Source organism: Loxodonta africana, chromosome 3 (genome assembly GCF_030014295.1).
Source record: "Loxodonta africana isolate mLoxAfr1 chromosome 3, mLoxAfr1.hap2, whole genome shotgun sequence".
Taxonomy (NCBI): domain Eukaryota; kingdom Metazoa; phylum Chordata; class Mammalia; order Proboscidea; family Elephantidae; genus Loxodonta; species Loxodonta africana.
Genome location: NC_087344.1, coordinates 56,541,865 through 56,562,444, shown reverse-complemented (window position 1 = coordinate 56,562,444; position 20,580 = coordinate 56,541,865). Strand labels below are relative to the sequence as shown.

The 20,580-nt window shown below is 47.0% G+C and overlaps 1 protein-coding gene across 1 annotated transcript in view; it reads right to left on the bottom strand.

Annotated features, from left to right (window-relative positions):
* Window positions 1-17,876, bottom strand: part of ALPL (alkaline phosphatase, biomineralization associated) — a 67,996-nt gene extending 50,120 nt beyond the window's left edge. The window contains exon 1 of the mRNA XM_003413419.4: window positions 17,736-17,876. The gene's annotated coding sequence lies outside the window, so the exon portion shown is untranslated. The remainder of the gene's footprint in view (window positions 1-17,735) is intronic.
* Between the last annotated feature and the right edge of the window lie 2,704 nt (window positions 17,877-20,580).

The following is a 20,580-nucleotide window of genomic DNA, read 5'->3' as shown; positions in this document are numbered from 1 at the left end:
TCCTCCAGCAACTGGTCCTCCCTGATAACAAGTACAAAGTACATGAGATGAAGTCTTGTCATTCTTGCTTCCAAGGAGCATTCTGGCTGTATTTCTTCCAAGACAGACTCTTTCACTCTTCTGGAAGTCCGCAGTATAATCAATACTCTTCATCAACACCATAATTCAAAGGTATCGATTCTTCGGTCTTCCTTATTCATCATCCAGCTTTCCCATGCATATGAGGTGATTGGAAATGCCATGGCTTGGGTCAGGCACACCTTAGTTCTCAAAGTGACATCTTTCCTTTTTAACACTCTAAAGAGGTCTTTTGCAGCAGATATTTCCAATGCAATACATCATTTGATTTTTTGATTGCTGTTTCCATGGGTATTGATTGTGGGTCCAAGTAAAATGAAATCCTTGACAACGTCAGTATTTTCTCCATTTATCATGATGTTGCTTATTGGTCCAGTTGTGAGGATTTTCTCTTTCTTTATATTGAGGTATAATCCATACTGAAGGCTGTGGTCTTTGATCTTCATCAGTAAGTGCTTCAAGTCCTCTTCACTTGCAGCAAGCAAGGTTGTGTCATTTGCATACTGCAGGTTGTTAATGCGTCTTCTTCCAATCCTGTGGCAGGTACTTCTTCATATAGGCCAGCTTCTTTAAATAAGCTTAGGAGCACGCAAAATAAGGGGAAATATTAGCAATACAAAATACAATGTGTTAAAAAATAAAGGATGCATGTAGAAATATTCAAAATGAAAAACCAATTAAAAAGTGAAAATGTAATAGGTAGAATAAATTATGGAATAGATGCAGCAGTTGAAGAATGAAATAGTGAACTGGGATATCAGATCAAGGAACTCTTCCAGGAGGAATCACGGAAGGACTAAGAAACAGAAAATTTGAAAGAAAAGAACATCAACCCTAAGTTTATTCCATTAATTTGAGACGGATCATAAATCTAATTGTAAAAGCCAGAACTAAAAAGCTTCTAGGAGAAAATATTAGAGGATATTTTTGTGACTTTGGGAAGGCGAAGAGCACCAACAACATAAAAGAAAAAAATTGATAAATTTAAAATTTTCTGCTCATCAAAATATACCATTAAGAAGATGAATAGGCAAGACACATACTGGGAAAAAATATTCACAGTACGTATAGCTAACAAAGGACTTGTATCCGGGATATAAATGACTCCTAAAATTGATAATAAAATGATGAACAATCCCTGTCCTCAAGTGAGTATAAGAATCAGACGCTTCAAAAAGAAAATATACAAATGATTGATAAGTTTATGGAAAGGTGTTCAACAGCATTATTTATCAGGTAGATGAAAATTAAACCCACTCTACACCCACCAGAATGACTAGAACCAAATCAAAAAGACTTGCAAAACCGAACATTGGCAAGAATGTAGAAAACCTAGACATCTCATATATTGCTCATGGGAGTGTAAAATAGTGCAGCCACTTTGGAAAAGAGTTTGGAAGTTTCTTAAAAAATTGAAATTACACTTATCACATGGTCTAGCAATTCCACTCCTAAGTATTTTCTCAAAAGAAAAGCATATTTACATGAAAGACTTGCATAAATGTTCATAGGAACTTTATTAACAATAGCTGTCTTAGTTATCTAGTGCTGCCAGAACACAAAAGCCACAAGTAGATGGCTTTAACAAAGAGAAATTTATTCTCTCACAGCCTAGGAGCCTAGAAGTCTGAATTCAGGGTGCCAGCTCCAAAGGAAGGCTTTCTCTCTCTGTTGGCTCTGGAGAAAGGTCCTTGTTATCAATCTTCCCCTGGACTAGGAGCTTCTTGGTGCAGGGACTTCGAGTCCAAAGGATGTGGTCTTCTCCTGGCACTACTTTCTTGGAGGTATGAGGTTCCCCTGTCTCTCTGCTCACTTCTCTGTTTTATATCTCAAAAAGAGATTGACTTAAAACACAACCTAATCTTAGAGATGAAGTCCAGTCTCATTAACATAACTGCCACTAATCCCACCTCACTAACATTATAGAGATAGGATTTACAATACATAGGAACCTCACATCAGATGACAAAATGGTGGACAATCACAATACTGGGAATCATGGACTGGCCAAGATGACACACATTTTTGGAGGGACACAATTCAATCCATAACAATAGCCAACAAGTAGAAACCATCTAGATGTCTATCAACAGATGAATGGATGAACAATGGTAGTATATAAATATAATGGAATTCTAACCAAAAAAAAAAAAAACCTCACTACCGTTGAGTCGATTCCGACTCATAGCAACCCTATAGGACAGAGTAGAACTGCCCCATAGAGTTTCCAAGGAATGCCTGGTGGATTCAAACTGCTGACCCTTTGGTTAGCAGCCATAGCGCTTAACCACTACATCACCAGGGTTTCCAAAGGAATACTACTCAGCAATAAAAAAGAATGAATTACTGAGGCAACAACATAGATGAATCTCAAAAACTTTATGCTAACTGAAAGAAGCTGGACATAAAAGAGTATATACAGTATGATTCCATTTATATGCAATTCTAGAAAAGACAATTTTAACCTATGGTGAAAGAAATCAGAGGCAGGATTGACTGGAAAGGGGTGTGAGGAAAATTGCTGGGGTGATAGAAAGTTGGTTTGTTTTGCTGTATCTTGTTTTGGGTCGTGATTACAAGGTTGTATACATTTGTCAAAACTCATTGAACTGAACATTTAAGATCTGTGCATTTATTTATGAAATTACACCTCAATAAAAGGGAGAGAGGGAGAGATGGAAATGTAAATGCCAACATTTAGAAAATAACAGTCCCATGACTGAAAAATAAATCAAGGGAGGAGATATTTGAAGAAACAATGAAGATAATTTCAGAACTAAAGAAGGATTGAAAAACCTCAATTTGAAAGGACCCCACATATACCAAACAAGAGAGATAAGGAAAAATCCACACTCAGGCATATTATAGTGGCTATCGAAAGACATGTAAAAGCTTTAGAAGTGTAGAGAAAGATCACTTACAAAAGGAATAAGCATCAAAGGAAAAGAATTTTGAACCAAGAATTTTATATCCAGCTAAACTGTCATTCAAATGTAAAAGGCTAATGAAAGCCACAGCATTCAATGCCTCAAGTTTGTACACAAAGACCCATATTAAATACAATTTTGAAGGAACTTCTTAAATAATAGAAACAAATTCAGCAGATGATAGTAGAGATTTGTGAAATAAGATGAACAAACAACTTAGTAAAATTTAGTTATTAAAAAAATCCCAGATCAAAGAAAAGAACAAGAACATATATCTATATTTAAAACCAAAAAATCTAGATAATTTTAATATGTGAAGGGAATGGGAGAGTGGATGGAGAGAAGTAGACCAAGGAACATGAGAAAATGTTAATCTTGTCTGGGTAGGGAAAACTCATAGATAAAATTTTTTAAAGTAATAAGACATTAAAATGAAACAGAAAAAGCAAAACAAATTGACACAAATATGTAAGATAGGAGAAACAAAGTACACGTACACATTCTTTTCAGGAACACTTGAAACATTTTGAAAACTGATCACATACCAGGCCATAAAGCAAGTCTCCATTCCAAATAATAGGTTTTCACAAAGCCCACATTCTCTGACCACAGTGTAATTAAGTTAGAAGTTAATGTTTTTAAAAGGACAAATAATTCCTCATACCCTAAGAAATTAAAAACATCCCTAAATATCTCATGGATAAAAGAAAACTCATCCTAGAACTTTAGAATTACTTAAAACTGAATGATAATGAAGTCACTACATATCAAAAATTGTAGAATGTAGCAAAGGCTAAACACTACTAATGAGCTAAGTATTCAAACTTAAAAAGTTAGAAAAACAGAAACCTGAAGAAAGTAAAAGGAAATCATAAAGAGCAGAAATCAACAAGACAGAAAACAGATATTCGTTTGAGAAGATCAAAGCCCCAGTCGGTCCTTCAAGAAGACCAATAAACTTCTGACAAGATTAATCAAGAAAAAGAGGGAGAGAGAGAGAAAACACAGTTATTATGGAAAAAAGGAATACAAATAAGAAAATGCTATAAGCAATCTTATGCCAATAAATTTGAAATACAAAATCCTAAAAATGTACATTCCTAAAAATATAACCTAGTAAAACCGCCTCAAGAAGAAATAAAGAACCTGAATCAAAGAAAACCATAGGCCCAAATGATTTTATGAGTGAGGTCAACAATCATTTTTATATCACTGGTTAGGACTGGTGGTTCTAACCAGTACAATAAGACTGGAAAATACAAAAACAAAAAACATCAACAAGCCCTATCATTATTTGTAGCTGAAAGCTCTTTGAAAGCAGGAACTGGGTCAGATACAGCACTTAGCCCCAGGCATGGCAGGCGGTTAGGCAAAAGACTGTTTGTTGAATGCGTAAATGAATGACCTCCTGCCCCTATCGTTCCCCCTCCCTGACTCGCTTCCTCCTTTCTCTATCCTGACAGTTGCCAAGAAGCCAGTGCCCAGGTGAGCTGATAAGAAATGCCACTTCAGCAGAAATTTCCTGAAGCAGGGACATCCCATTTTTTTCCCTCACTCAGAGCCACACCAGGCAGTGAGGGGACAGAGCCCAAAGCAAGTGCTACCTCTGTGACAGGCCTGGCCTGCGAAGTGTCACAGGATGAGGGGACTGGCAGGCTTGCCTGGAGCCTGGACAAGAGGCCTCCCACAGCTGAGCTCCACTTGGCTGTGTGCCAATAGGGAAACACTTGATAATTCAAGTCATGTAGTCACTCAAAAGGAAAGGATCCATTTCCTCTGACAGGAGGAAGTGGGGCAGGGGGCCGGACCAGGGATTTGGATGTTGAAGACGAAAATTGCGGACAAAGTTCTTACTGAGCCAGTGTTGAGATTCATTACACCAGGAAGGTTCTGGAAGCCTGAGATGGAAGCCCAGGGGTGTCAGGCCTGAGCCCTGGGCCAATACCCCACTAAGGTTTCAGAAGGAGCAGTGGCCCAAGCCAGGCTAAGTGCTCCAGCCTCCCCCGACCCTGTGTGTGGAGACACCAAGGCTGCCCTGCCATGCCCCCAGATATCATGAAGGCCTGTAAACTCCAGTCTCTCAGCTCAGGGGGCCAGGGCCACAAAACACTCAGGGACTCCCCTTGACTGTCACCTTGACTGTCTGTTCTTGCCATTTGCCCAACTTCTGCTGTTATGGATGGAATTGTGTTCCCCCAAAATATGTGTTTTAAATGCTAACCTCTATGCCTGTGGTTAAAATCTCATTTGGGAATAGATTGTCCTTGTTATGTTAATGAGGCAGGATTAGAGTACAGTGTTCTTGAGTCAACCTCTTTTGAGATACAAAAGGAATTAAAACAAGCAAGTAAGGAAGCAGAGATGCAGGAAGAGATGCCAAGGCACATGAAGATAGCCCAGCAGCAGAAGCTCAAAGAGCTGAGGACCTTGCTCCAGAGCCAACAGAGAGAAAAAGCCTTTCTCTAGAGCTGATACCCTGAATTCAGACTTCTAGCCTTCTAAACAGTGAGAAATGAATATCACATAGCGATTTAAGAGTTGTGAGACCTTTGTGCTTCAGTTTCTCACCTGTAAATATTAACTCCATGAGAGGTTATTTTAAGTAGTAATTCGCATATATATATTACTAATATAATTCTGACTTACAGCAACCCTGTAGGACAGAGTAGAACTGCCCCACGGGGTTTCCTAGGCTGTAAATCTTTGCAAAAGCAGACTGCCATATCTTTCTCCCGTGTTCATTCATTCGTTCAACAGATATGTATTAAGTACCTACTATTTTTTTTTTATGTGCCAGGTGGAGCCCTGGTGGCACAGTGGTTAAGAGCTCGGCTGCTAACCAAAAGGTCAGCAGTTCGAATCCACCAGGCACTCCTTGGAAACCCTATGGAGCAGTTGTACTCAGTCCTATAGGGTAGCTATGAGTCAGTGGAAACTGACTCAATGGCAATGGGTTTGGTAACAGGTATGTGCCAGGCAGTATGGCACAAATAGATTCAGCAAGTGAAGGCTACTTATATTATTATTAAACAAACTAAGGTTGCTTGGGGCCAGAGCACACCTTCGAACAAAATGAGCAAAGAGACCTGTCAGAGATGTGATGCTGGGGCAACTCACTACCTGACCAAAGGCCTGAACCAGGGAAACTGCCGCCCAGGGAAACTGGCTTGTCCTGTTGCCAATCAGTAACAAGCCATTTGTGGGCTGGTGTCATCAGTGGAGATGCGAAGACACTGATGGGAAGGGAGGTTCAGGTGTCGAGCCCAGAGAGATAGCCTCCGCAGGTTTCCCCGGGGCAACCAAGCCCGCAGTGCTGTGGAAACTCCTGCCGGGCATGCCTGCACTTCCTTAACTGGGAAGTCGTTAAGCACTGCTGAGAGCAGGCACCACATCAGACACCGGATGGAATTCATGGATGATTCAGATGGGGCTCCTGCCCTCCAGGAACTCATAATTAGAGCCAAACACTGGGCAGATGGTCCAAGTGCAGAAGGGCTCCAGATTTCCAAGCAAGATCTAGAAAAAGCCATTGTGCAAAATGGCAACGATGACAGGGAGGGACCACTGTGGGGAGGGGACAGCAGGTGCAAGGATGCGTGAGGTTGGAGGACGCATTTGGGGAGAGACATTTAGCCTGAGATTCTGATCTGAGTTTGAGGGCTGGTTTTGCTATTGATTTGACCTTGGGTAAATTGTCTTGCCTCCCTGAGCCTCAGTCTTTTCCTTTTGAAAAATGGTAATAATATTTCGTAAAGTTTTTTAAGGATTTGGTGAGTTCACAAATAACAAAAGGCTTTAAAAATTGACGGTATGATAAACCCATTGCCTTCTAGTTGACTCCGACTCATAGTGACTCTATAGGACAGAGTAGAACTGCCCCCATAGAGTTTCCAAGGAGAGGCTGGTAGATTCGAACTGCAGACCTTTTGGTTAGCAGCTGAGCTCTTAACCACTGCACCACCAGTGCCCTGAAAGTATGATAAAAAAAATAGGAGCTGGAAAACTGAGACTGGGCCTGTTAAAATGACTTGCCCAGGGTTGCATAGCTGATTAAAACAGGAACTGAACCCCATGTCAGCTGAATCAACTCTCCCCTGGGCCCCTACACCTCCAAAGTCCACCCCAGGCTCCCCTTGGCAACCTGTCTAGCAAGGCCTAGGCAACAAGCAGGACACTTAATTCCCTAGTGTAGGGTTTACCATTTATCTTGCTGTGTGATCCGGGGCCCACCGTCCTCCCTCTCTGAGCCTCAATTTTCGAATTTGCAAAAATGGAGATGCCACTCACAATGCAGCTCCCACCAAGGGTGAGTGCGTGGAAGGAAGGCTCTGCCAACAGAAGAGCACTTGCCACAGGCACAGAAGTATCAGTCATTAAAACAAGTGACAAAGGCGGTGCTAAGTAAGAGCCACTGCAGTCCCCACAGAGTGGAAGAGGGGAGTCGGACAGACGTGAATTCAAATGTCAGCCGCTCCACTTGCCAGCTGGGGGAACTGGAGCAGATTACTCCATCTCTGAGTCATTTTCTTAAAAATGGGTTGTTAGGAGGATTAAATGCATGAAGGTATAGAAAGCATTTAGCAAAATGGCTAAGTGTATAATAAATATTCAGTAAATGCTAATAACCCTGAGTATTACCATTATCACCACTGTTAGTATTATTATAAAGGGGTGGGAAGGGTGAGCCTGACTCTTCCCAGAACGCTCTGAATCCAGCCTTTTCCTTTTCACTCCTTAATCCTGAATTGCAGCCAGGCCCAGGAGCCAGCCTGGTCCTGAGGACTGAACATGGGCACAGCTATGTGTCCCACAAGAGGTCCTCACATCACGTCAGAGGGTGCATTCTGGTGTAACCTAGCTCAGTGTTCCTCTTGCCTTCCCAGACAAGGAAAGGAAGATAGAACACTGAACTGGGTGCCACTTTGGCCATGTTCCTTCCCAGCCCCACCCACAGTGACTAAATCTAATTTGGTCCTGGACTGTCCTTTCATCTCGTGTGCCAACTCTAGTTAGTTGATAATGGTTGCCTGGGGCACTGTACCGTTACGTGTCACTTAATGTCCACGACGGTTCTGTGAAATAGGACGTTACATGACTTGGACATTGTGGAAACACCATTATATACAGGCAGTCCCCAGCTTACCAACGAGTTTTGTTCCTAAGCCTGTCTTTAAGTTGAATTTGTACATAAGTTGGAACAGTTAGGTATGGTTCATATCTAACGTCAGTTAGTCAAATGTTTGTCTTAGTATATAGTACATAGCGTACTTTTCCACGCATAAAAAACATTAAGGAAACACTTCCAGACACACTACCCACCCAGCGCACTACAACATCTTTAACATAATGATACAGTAATAATAATGTTTTGATGCACGTCGCAAAGTAGCACCCATTTGTTATTATGAACCATTACGTGTACCTTGAATTTTTAATATGGTTTTACAGGGGTTGGTTTTTAACTACGGGTTGTACATAAGTCTATTATAACCTTATTGGACCATGGACGTATATGTGGTTGGATGCTGCCCAAACGGATGTTATGCATCTGGTCTGATGTTGCCCAAATGGACGTGATGCAGTACATGACAGTATTTAGAAGAACTTGAGGTTTAGGAAAAAAAAGAGCAGGGACTGATTAGTGACGTCTGACATGGAAGTGAGAGCAGGGGAGTGACAGCATGTATGTCAGCTATTTGCCATTCATGAGCCGCAAAAGTCCTAAGCCTTGCCTCACTCATACTGTGGTAGTGAGGAAGGGTAACTGGCAGCCAAGAGAGGCAAAGAGACTTTTCCAGGGTCACACAGCTTGAAATGGTAGGGCTAGGATTTAAACCCAGGCCCCTCTGGGTTTCTGAGGCTGCTTCCCATTAGGATTCTATCATTTCCTCCTTCTTGCATGGAAGACGGCTGTGCAGGCTGAGATCCAGCATCTGGGAGAACAGACACTGCTGCCTCAAACAGTGGTGCCTATTGCAAGCCCCAGGGACAGACAGATGGTGCAATTGCAAACAAATGCAGACAACAAGGCCCCTGAGGGTTTGTATCCAAACACAAAAATTTGAATCCAAATGCTAACCTGATTGGGTAGGTGGGCAGGTGACCTGGATTTGTGTCTCACCTCCACTTTGCAGCTGTGTGACCTTGAGAAAGTTACTCAACATCTCTAAGCTCCCATTTCCTTCTCTGTAAAATGGAGACAGTAACAAGCCGTGGTTGTAAATAAGTATAAAGTCATTTAAAGTGATTAGCTCAGTTCCTGACAGAGTAAACTCTGATATGTTAATTATAAGGATTAAGTCAAGGCAGGAAAAAAAAAAACCAAAAAACACAGCATTTTCACAAAAAAATACTCAAGGTATTAAAGTAAGGGTTTGGATGAACAGCTGAGAGGAAATGTGTTTATCTTGGATATCCTGGTAGGCTAAATGAAGCTGAAATCTAAATCACCATATTTGATGATTTCAGAACAAATGAGAAACCAGACCCTTCTAGGAAGATGGGTGCATCAGGAAGCGCCTTGACTGGGTGGATTAGCAATGGTGGGGGACAAAGGAGTATACGTCCTACTTCCCCAGGGGGGGGGTTGTGCCTCAGTTTCCCCATCCGCAATGTGGGGACAATAACAACACCTGCCTCATGGGGCTGTTGCAGGACTACATGAGCCAATTCAGGTGAGGCACTGAGCATCTTGTCTGGTACATCAGTGTTAGCAGGTTAGCAGTCATGGCAGGGGGCACTTTAATGTAGCTGTGAAATCAGGGCACAGCAGTGCTAAGAAGGGGGGGTGGGGTGGGGGACAACTCAGAATCAGCTGAGACTAGTTCTACCCAGAATGGTGATGCGTAAGTTATTCCTTCCCGTGTGTTAAGAGGCAGGTATGTCAAGGGGAGATGGGCGGAGGGAGAAGGATACAAATACTCAGGGAGGCTGATACAGTTCAATGACAGCTGACAACAGGCCAAGAGCATTATCATCGAACTGAGATCTGAGAATGCTCCACCTGAAATCTGGAAGGCTCCCCACCCTCTTGTTTTATGGACAAAGTAAAAGGTGAATCAGAGAAGGCAAGAGATGGACCTAAACACAACCACCTGGTAGGTTCTCTTAAAGCCTGCATTTATGGCTTTTCAAATCAAAGCGATTTGATTTGACCAACTAAAAACTTAAAAAAGCCATGAAATGCTGGCTGAGCTATGCCCTGGCAGCTTGCGATGCCGCCAGTTCTGGTGAGTTCCTCCAGCTGGGATGGGGTTGGGGTGACCCGGATCAAGTCACGGAGCAGCCCCAAGGCTGTACCTGAAGGTTGGAGAAGCTGCTCTGAAACAAGCCCAGGGGTCATGGCGGGACCACTTCAGGGCCTCCAAGGCCCCCAGACCTAGTCCCAGAAATAATCTCCCAGGCTCCCTCCCCTCCCCTCAAGAGGGTACCTGGGGGGGGATTTGAATCCAAGGTGTGCTCCCTCTGAGCCTCAGTCTCCTCAACTGCAAAACAGTGGAGGTGGGGGTGGTAGTGGTGGAGGTCCCCGGTCTGGTGCAAACCCCTGCTGAGAATCTGCATTTCCACCCCAGATATACTGAATCAGAATCTACACTATAACAAATCCTCAACAGATTTTTTTGAGTGTAGCTTTCAGGGAACTTCTCAGAAATGTAAATTCTCAGCAGGGGTATGAACAGGAAGGGAGGGAGGGAGGGAGGAAGGAAGGGGAAGGAAAGGAAGGAAGGGGAAGGAAAGGAAGGAAGGAAGGGAGGGAGGGAGGAAGGAAGGAAGGAAGGAAGGAAGGAAGGAAGGAAGGAAGGAAGGAAGGAAGGAAGGAAGGAAGGAGCTTGAAGCCCTGGTTTGAAAGTTCACAAAATGCTACTTGCCACTCAGGGCCCCTCTCTGAACTCCTCTGCAATCACAGACCAGCTTTTCTCCCACGCAGAGGGGACCTGTGGTCACTATGGGGAGTCAAGGCTCCACCTTGTTCATCTTATAGCAGTTTGTACAGGGAGCCCTCCTAGAATTTCTTCTTGGTGAGATTCCACCCTGTGGCTCAGATTCTGTGCTGCAGGCTGCAGCAGCAGTGCCTGGATGTCTGAGCAGGCGTTGGCTCTCAGTAACAGAGAAGCTGAGAGCTGGGTTCAGAGCACAAGGTGGTGTTTCCTTGTCTGTGAAGTAGGTAAACACCAAAGCACTGGGCAGCTGAGAGCATTAGGTGAGGTGGCAGATGTCAGGGAGTCCCTTCCCTGAGGGGGCTGGGCAATCTCTAGAATGAAGCACCCAGGGTTGCCTGCCTCCCCCCGGCAAGGGAACAGGTTCCAGGCCCAGCACTCTAAGACCTGACAGGCTAAGGCTCTGTCGCCCCCAGGCCTCTAGAGCCCTCAGACTCCTCCTGGGGACTACCAAAGCAGGAAGGAAGCTCCCTCCACCTCCTTGCATCTGGCGGACATGTTCAGAGAGGCTGCCAGGGCACAGAAGAGGAGCTGGTGTCCATGTGTCTCACATTCTTATCCCAAGTGTGCCCACTGCCCCAGGACTGGCCCAGGGAACAATTCCAATGAGATGTAGGCACCTCCTAGATGGCCTCACAGCATCTAGTCCAGAAATTGCAAACTCTGAAGCCTGCAAGAGCCAGTCAAGTAATGTCACGGAGGCAAATGCGCTGGGTATGAAGGAGGGATGGCCATCACGGGGATTGTGGTAAAATGGACGGGGAAGCTGCTGGTCATTTCCAGCCAAGGAGCCAGGCAGGGATGTGACTGAGCATGGCCACACCTTCTGATCTGTCAAGAGAAGCCAGAAACCCATACTTTCATGCAAAATGAAATCACCTGGTTTACCAATGCAAGTAACCAAACCTCACTTTGGGCTGGCAGTCTGTGGCTGACCTACTATCACCTAGCGCACACACACACACACACACACACACACAAAATTGCTGTCGAGTCAATTTCAACTCATGTTTTTCAAGGCTATGACCTTTCAGAAGCAGATCACCAGGCCTGCCTTCCGAGGCACCCTGGGCGGGGTTGAACGGCCAACCTTTCAGTTAGTAGTCAAGCCTTTAACCACCCAGGGACTCCCAACCTACCACATACTAAAACCAAAAACCAAACCCAGTGACATCGAGTCGATTCCGACTCATAGTGACCCTATAGGACAGAGTAGAACTGCCTCCATAGAGTTTCCGAGGAGCACCTGGCAGATTCAAACTGCCGACCCTTTAGTTAGCAGCCTTAGCACTTAACCACTACGCCACCAGGGTTTCCTACCACATACTAGGCCGTAAATATTTGACGACCAAGTGGTTAAATTAGATCCATCCCTGTCTTGGAGAAGTCCTATCTCCTCCCCGCTGCTCCTCGGGACTCTTGGTTTACAGATGAAGAAACTGAGGCTCAGAGAGGGGAAATGACTTGCCCAAGGTCACACGAGGAGCCCTGTTGGCACAGTGGTTAAAGTGCCGGGCTGTTAACCCAAAGGTTGGTGGTTCAAACCCACCAATTGCTCTGCAGGAGAAAGATGTGGCAGCCTGCTTCTGTAAAGATTATAGCCTTGGAAACTCTACGGGGGAGTTCTAGGCTGTCCAACAGAGTTGCTATGAGTCGAAATCTACTCCATGACAATGGGTAAGGTCACACAGGTAGTTTATCGACAGCTCAAGGACTTAAAGTCTCCTCTCCTGAGTTTAAGATCTTTTTCCACCAACTCACACCACCTGGATTCTCCCTTGAACAATTGTTTCTCTTTGCAAAAAATAGACCAAATAAACATATGGAAATGATATACTCCAAATTCAGGACAGTTGTTACCTCTGGGAAGGTCACGGAACTTAGAACCAGGAGACACTAAGCCCTGGGCCAGAGAACCAGGAGATCCTAAGCCTGGGGCCAGCTCTGTTTTAAGCAGCTGGTGACCTTGGGGAAGCTCCTCTCCCTCTCCAGGCCTCAGTTTCCCTACAAAGAAGCAGCTTCTAATAGACTTCCAGCTCTGAAATTATAGGCATTTGTGAGCTCTCCTCCCTGGCTAGTACTTTGTGGCCTCAAATGGATATAAGAGAGTAATACTAATAATAATGGGGAGGGAGAGGCCACACCAGCTGGGAAAGAACAAGGAACACCACCATTTTTAGTGAAACCTGACCCCTGGTTACTGGAATTCAGAAAGAAATCATGGTAATGCTTGGGCAGCTTAACCACCATCCTCCAGTTAACAAAAACACATCTGGTTTCACTTCGCTTTCCTCGTTCTCCTCCCCCTACCCCCTACCCTCATCTCAAATTTTACCCCTTAATTCGAGAAGTCAAATTAAATGCAAACAATTGATTTCATGCCACAGTGAGGTTGAGGATTTAAGTACGGAAGACTTGAGTTTTTCTGGGAGCAATTATGAAATGTTGGGGGGTGGTATGGAAAAGTAGAAAAATATGGAGGCTGTTCTTAAATGTTCTTTGGACGCCAAGCATCAAATAAAAGTTGTTGAGCCGACTGTGTGCCTGGTACTTCACATACATGAATCTGCAAGACAGGTGTAGTTATTCCCATTTCAGGGAGGCTCAGAGGTGAAGTGACTTGTCTTGGGTAACTTAGCTAGGGATTGGAATCCAAGATGCTGACCAGAAAGCCAGTGTTTTCCCTGTTGTCTAGGCCTTTGCTACCTGAACAGGGACTTCCTCTGGCCCTTCTGGATAGGCTGATACTGATGAAGAAAACTGCCACCGAAACTGTCCCACAGGGAGTATTAACTTCTCAATTGCAATCACCAACATTGGTTCAGCCCAGTGTTAGAAAGTCATTTATGCTCTTGCTGACCCCTTATAGCAACGCTCCAAAGTCCATTTTATTAACCCACATTATGGATCCTGAAACTGAGGCCCAGAGGAGGAAAGTGACTTGTCCAGAGCCACAGAAGCACTGGGAATAAATCCTTAGCCTACTGCCCCCAGCTGCCCTCTACAAGGGAGGACACCTCAAGAAAAAAAAAAATACCGCCCGGCCCAGCTCTGCCTGACAAGCCAAGCCAGCATTCCTGTGGCCACGCGGAGGTTTCCGAGCACTGGTTCCCAGCCCAGCTTGCTCACTCTCCCCCCCAGTATTCTCTTTGAGCTCTGGGTTTTGTATTAACATCTCCATTTGGACCTATTTCAAGGTGAAATCTCCAGGCTACACCCCTGGATGCTACCCCTTGGATTAAGAGGCCTCATCCCCAGAGGTGGGAGCAAAACTGAACTTGGAATTCCAGATAGCTGGGCTTCAGTCCCAGCTCTCCCAGGTAGCGTCTGTGCATCCTTGGGCAAGTCGCCTTCCATCTTCAAGATGAGTTTCTTTATGTATAAAGTGAGAAAGAACCACATCTAGCTTGTGGGGGACGTTGGGTATATAAGCCAAAGGACACGGGCATGAAGGGCCTGAGTTTGGTTTTGCCCCATTTCCAAGCTGGGACACTGTGAGGCACAAGAAGAAGAGGCAGAAGGCAGGAGTCACTCAAAGATTACAGCTCCAGGGTTGTTCCAGGCCCGGAGCTCCAGGCTCCTGGCCCAGGCCAAGTCTAGGATAGTAGGAAGTGGCATGAGTGTGGGCAAGGAGGGCACGGTGCCACCCTCGCTGCTCAGCACATGAGGGAATCGGCAGGACCGGGGCAAAGGTGGGTGGGTGCTGGGTTAATAGGGCTCAGAGACAGTGACCTGACACCCCAGCCAATCTTAGCCTTACATTTTCTGCTGAGATTAGAGCTGACTCTCGCCAATACTTTCTTAAGCATGGGCACTAGCTAAACATCTTGCATGCATTAATTATATTTAGACCTCAGGCCCAGCAGCTGCTACTGATATCCACAGCCTGAGGATGAGGCAATGGAGGCACTGAGAGGGAAGGGACCTCAACCAGGATCACACGGCTATGCTGCCTTCTCTATTGTTGTTGTTGGGTGCTGTCAAGTTGATTCCAACTCATAGTGACCCTATAGGACAAAGTAGAACTGCCCCATAGGATTTTCCAGGCTGTGATCTTTACAGGGAAACCCTGGTGGCGTAGTGGTTAAGTGCTATGGCTGCTAACCAAAAGGTTGGCAGTTCAAATCCACCAGGTGCTCCTCGGAAGCTCTATGGGGCAGTTCCACCCTGTCCTTTAGGGTTGCTATGAGTCGGCATCGACTCGATGGCAATGGGTTTGGTTGGGTTTGGTTTTGGAATCTTTACAGGGGCCCTGGTGGTGCAGTAGTTAAGAGCTTAATCTTTACGGGAGCAGATCACCAGGTCCTTCACCGATGGAAGCGTTGGGTGGCTTTGAACTGCCAACTTTCTGGTTTTAGCAGCCGAGTGTTTAGCTGTTGTGCCATCAGGGCTCCTTTTGTCTTCTCTATTAAAAAGCCCATTGCCATCAAGTCGGTTTTGACTCATAGCGACCCTATCGGACAGAGTAGGACTGATCCATAGGATTTCCAAGGCTGTAATCTTTATAGAGGAGCCCCGCTAACCAAAAGATTGGCAGTTCGAATCCACCAGCCACTCTTTGGAAACCCTACGAGGCAGTTCTACTCTGTCCTACAGGGTTGCTAGGACTGGGAATGGACTCAATGGCAGTGGGTTTGGTATGGGGTTTTTGTTAATCTTTACAGAAGCAGACTGCCACATCTTTCTCTCGTGGAGCAGCTGGTGGGTTGAAACCTTTCAGATGGCAGCCACGTGCTTAAGCACTGTGTCACGAGGGCTCCTCCTTCTCTCTATTAGTGAGGGCCAAGTGTTGGCCAGTCAAGTTTATGTTATTGCATTTTTATCTCTTGCCTTGTGAGCTAATTGATTTCAACTCTAAAATGTCGATTTTTAACAGCCAACTTCACAGTCTGAAAAAATAACTGTCACAAGAACATCGGCTCCAGGAAGAGGGCTTTTGTCTGTTTAACTTGCTGAAGCATTCCCACACCTAGAACAGGCTTCCCACAGAGTTGATGCTTAATAAATATTTGTTGAATGAAGATGGCACTTTTTTTTTCCCCAGCATCAGTTCAATTTCATTCTGCACAGTAGTCCTACACAAGAGGCATTAAAACAAACAAACCCATTGCCACCAAATTGATTCCAACTCATAGCAACCCTATAGAACAGAGTAGATCTGCCCCAAAGGGTTTCCAAGGAGCAGCTGGTGGACTCAAACTGCTGACCTTTTTGCTTAGCAGCTGAGCTTTTAACCTCTGCGAGAGGTATGCTCTTCTTTTCATAGACGGGACAACAGTCAGAGAAAAGGACCAACACCCTGTTTCACTCCAAGGGTTCGGAAGTTCAGAAGCTATGTCCAGGAGGCTCTCCTGCTTTGAGAATTCAGAGGGGTTGAGTTCAGGAAGAAAAGAGAAGGCAGAGGGGCAAGATGGGTAAGGACAGGGGATGGAGTGGATGGGGCAGGATCAGGTGGGGCAGCCATATGTGGGAGGACCAGTGATTTGGACAGGGCAGGTCTGGAGGGTGGAGGGAGGCAGGGTTGAACCCAGGGAAGGACCAGAGGAGAAACCAGCAGAATAGCATAGTGTCCTGGAGGTCACAAGGAAGGGACAGAGACTGTGTTGGAGGCCTGGGTTCAAAGGCTCCAGCTGGGGGATTCAGCCCCTCATCTCCTGAGCAGCTAAGGTTGCAGGGTTTGGAGACTGGGTTCAAATCTTGTCTCCACAACTTGCTTACTTCACTAAGACTCAGTTTCCCCATTTGTAAAGTGAGATGGTGCATGTGAAGTGTTGGAGCAGGTGGCACGCAGTAGGCATTCAATAAGCACTGTCATCATCGAGGGGGAGGCACCAAACAGGCCTCCCTGCTGTGTAGATGAGCTAGAAGCCCCGCCCACATGGGGGGCCTCCGTTCTTTTCCCAGGGCCCAATAGAGGTTTCCGCCGAGAATCAGCCCCTCCTTTGATCTCAAGAATCCTTCCCCTCACCCAGAGGCCTTTGTGCTGAGTCCCCCTTCCCCCAGCCCCATTGGGTGTTGAAAGGGGATCGGAGGGGATGGTGTGAGAGAGGAAGGGGCTTTCCTCGGCTTCCCGCCCACCCCTGTGAACATGCGTTTAACCCATTCCTGTCAAGGCTGGGGGCAGGAACGAGCCCTGGGCGGCCGACCTCATCCGCGCACACCATGAAGGGGCAGAGGAGCAGAGCCCCAAGCCCACCCTACAGGCTCTCTTGGCCTGGGGACACCGATATTCACTCTGGATTTCCCCTTTTCCTCTTCCCCCTCACGGTTCCCAGATCTGAAAGCTTCTCTTCCCTCTACTCCTCCCAGCTCCAGCCCAAATTACTTTAGACCCATCCATACAGACCAGCCCCCCCTCCCCTGGCGGCTGGGGAAGATCTAGACGCTGCTAGGTGGGGGACACGGGAGGGCACTAGGAGGCAGGCTGAGTTTTGGCAGCCTGGAGTCTTTCCTTGGAGATCTACGACCTAGGGGGGACCATTGGGGCTGCTCTGCCGCTGGGCACTGCGGGGAGATGCCGAGACCGAGGGTCGGGGGTCTCAGGCAGCGGCCTTGGATTGCAGAGCGGTCCCAAGGACGGCCCCTTAGTTCGCGGGCTCCGCGGGCGTCACGTCCAGCCTCCAGCACTGTCCCAGAGCGCCGGCCAGTGGCCTCGGATGCGCTGGTAGCGGAGCCAGAGAAGTGGCGGGGGGTCCCGCATGGGATACGGGGGCTGGGGCGCGGAGGTCCCTACCCTCCCATTTGTATTCAGGCTCGCCAATACCCCGGGAGGGTCCGGGGGTCCACTACGTACCCGGGGATCCGGGAGAACCGGGGGCAGCGCCTGGTTCTTACTTGCGCAGAGTTCGGGGAAGAGGATCGGTCCCGGCGCAAGTGGCGTGGGATCGGGGCGCTGGAACCAGAGCGCGGACAGGCAGGAGCGCGGCGCTACACCGGGTCGCCTCCCGGCGAGCTTATAAAGGGGACCCACAGCTGCCGGGCAGTCCTCCCCGCCCCCGGCCCGCCCCCGCCCGCCCCAGCCCGAGGCCCGCCGCCGGGTCGCGCGGCGGGCCAGGGCGCCCCCTACCGGGGAACTGTGCGCACGCCCTGTGGCACGCCTCCGGCCTGGCTGGAGGGCCTTGGTGGAAAGTCGCAAGGCACCCCCGACGGTTCCCGGCTCTCTCTGCCTCGGGCTTCCTCGGCCCAGCCCTTCTCTCTCTCCGCGAGCTCGGGCTCGAATTCTGGTCGCTATGCGAGTCTCCCCCTATGTCTTTATCTGTGGTTCCATCTTCGCTCTGTGTCTGTTCATGGCTTCCTTTGTCTCTCGCCCTCTCTTCTTCTGGTCCTCTGTGTGTCTGTCTCTGTATGTGTCTACCTACCTGTCTCTCTTTGGGTCTTTATGTCTCTATCCGCCTCTGCCCATGTGCCTTTGTCTGCCCTGTCTCCATGTCTCTGTCCACCTGTGTCTCTGAATCTCCTCCCGGGTTTTTGTCTCCTTCCCCTTCCAGGCCAGAAACCTAGGCTCTCCGCCCTCTCTTCCCTTTCCTTGGCTGCTTTTTTGGCTATAGTGGGAGAGAAGACCTGGAAGGGGTGGACTGAGTGGGAAACCTCCCTCCTTCCCTTCTCCTCAGAGAAGGCAGAGTCAGCCAAGTTTGTGCTGACCTGTGTCCCAACCATGGCCCCATGCATGCCTTCTGGGTCCAGAGAAGAGGGCAGACACTTCCCAGGCAGCGAAATCAGACAGCCCAGGTTCAAAACTCAACTCTAGGTGACCTTGGACAAGTCACTTGACCCCTGTGAGCTCTGCCTGCCCCTCTAACTGATAGACACCATTTCCTCTGACTTCCCTCAGGACATGGTGGGAGAGTCATTTGAGAAAGGGGTTGGGGAGTGCACAGGAAATGCTAACATTCTAAGACTCTAACAGTCTAGATAATGGGAGGGGAGGTACAGGAGCAGATACTGGGTGCTACAGGTCCCATCACCACTCCCCAGTGACCAGCCCCTGATGAGACCACTACCCTCATTCCTCTGAGTAATCCCCAGAACCAGGCTGTCTGAATTCTCTTGACAATTTCATGCCAGGAAGTCCCCAGCTACATTTAAATGCCTCCAGTGGCAGAGAGCTCACTACCTACCAAGAAAAGGGTCTTCTTAATGACTCTTGGGGCTGCCTGGAATGGTTTGTGCCTTTCACCCATGATAACTGGTCAGATATTTGAAAGCAGAGATCATGAGCCTCCTTGAGCTTGCCCTTCCTCAGCACCTAAGCCCCAGTACCATCTCTTCTTGCAGCTGCCTTGTCTTCAAGGCAGTAAGGAGGGGTCCAAGGCCAGAGCAGAGGAGAGGTGTCGATGCTGACAGACTCAATTCCAGCCCAGAATTCTCCCCCCTCTTACCTACTCCATGCTAGGTTCCAGGCCAGCCATCTTGCATACAGTATCTCCCGAAAGCCCTGTTTTAACAGAGGAGAAAACCGAGGGCCAGAAAGAGGGCATGTTGTGACTTATCAGTGAAGTTGGAGCCAGAACTGAGACCTGGTACCAGAAGCCAAGAATGTCTTTGTATTTATGTTTATTTCCTCTTGTATTTTTGGCAGTTGATACTGTTTTCCTATTTACAGGAGGGATATAAAGTTTCCTTTTTGAAATAAGTTTGTGTTTTTAAAAAGTGAGCCAAAAATGTTAAGTAAATAATCTTTATGTATTCATGTGTTAGGTGATTGTGTCAAAAACTGTGGAGATGGTAAATGAATGAAGTTTAGGAAGTACAACACTCCACAGGAAGTTGTATGGGAAAGCACCCAGCTCTGCTCCCAAAACATGGGAGAGGCTCGATACAGGCTCACAAATGCCAAGGAAGAGTTTAGGGATATGAGAAGACTTATGATGGTGTCATCATTAGTGAGCCAGTCATGGAAAGTCTCCCAGAAACCTGGTTAGAGGCTGGGAAGCTGAGCCAGCAGGGAGTGGGCCCTAACCTAACATGGGCCCCTCAGCACCTGCCTCTGACTTATCTCCCTGGGGCCATGGAAGATGAAGCCTTCTGGTTGAGCCACATACTTGGCATTGGGCCCCCTGTATCTGGGTGGTTATACCCTAGGTGCCCCTCACCTTGGGAGTCCAGGCATTGGTTATCAGCAAGAAGAACTACTGCTTGGCCATTCCTGCCACCTTCCCCTTTCACAACCTCCTGCTTTGCTCCTGGGCTCTGCCTCTCATGAGAATTCAACTGAGATGGAGGGGCTGTTGTCTCCTCTGACCCCTAGGTGCACCCCCTCCTGGTGTGGTCAACACAGCAGGAAGGAGGCCTGGATAGAAAATTAGGAGCCCCAAGTGCCCTTCCCAGCTCTGCCAGACTTATAGGGTGAGCTGAGCAAGTCATTTCCCCTTTCTGGGGTCAGGTTCCCCTTGGCTGGTTGGACTGGACGATCTCTAAATCCAGCCTGGCTTCCAGGACCATTCAGCTGCTAGAAAGTGGTTCATTACATTAGTTTATCTCCATTGACACATAAGTTGTCTCTGGGTTCCATTTCCTTGTTGAAAAAGTAAGCAAATTGGACTGCTTGACCTCTGGGCTCCCTTTGCTCCGAGAGCTAATGATCTCATTTGAGCCTCACAAAAGTTTTGTAAGGTGGGCAGGGCAGGTATGTACAATCC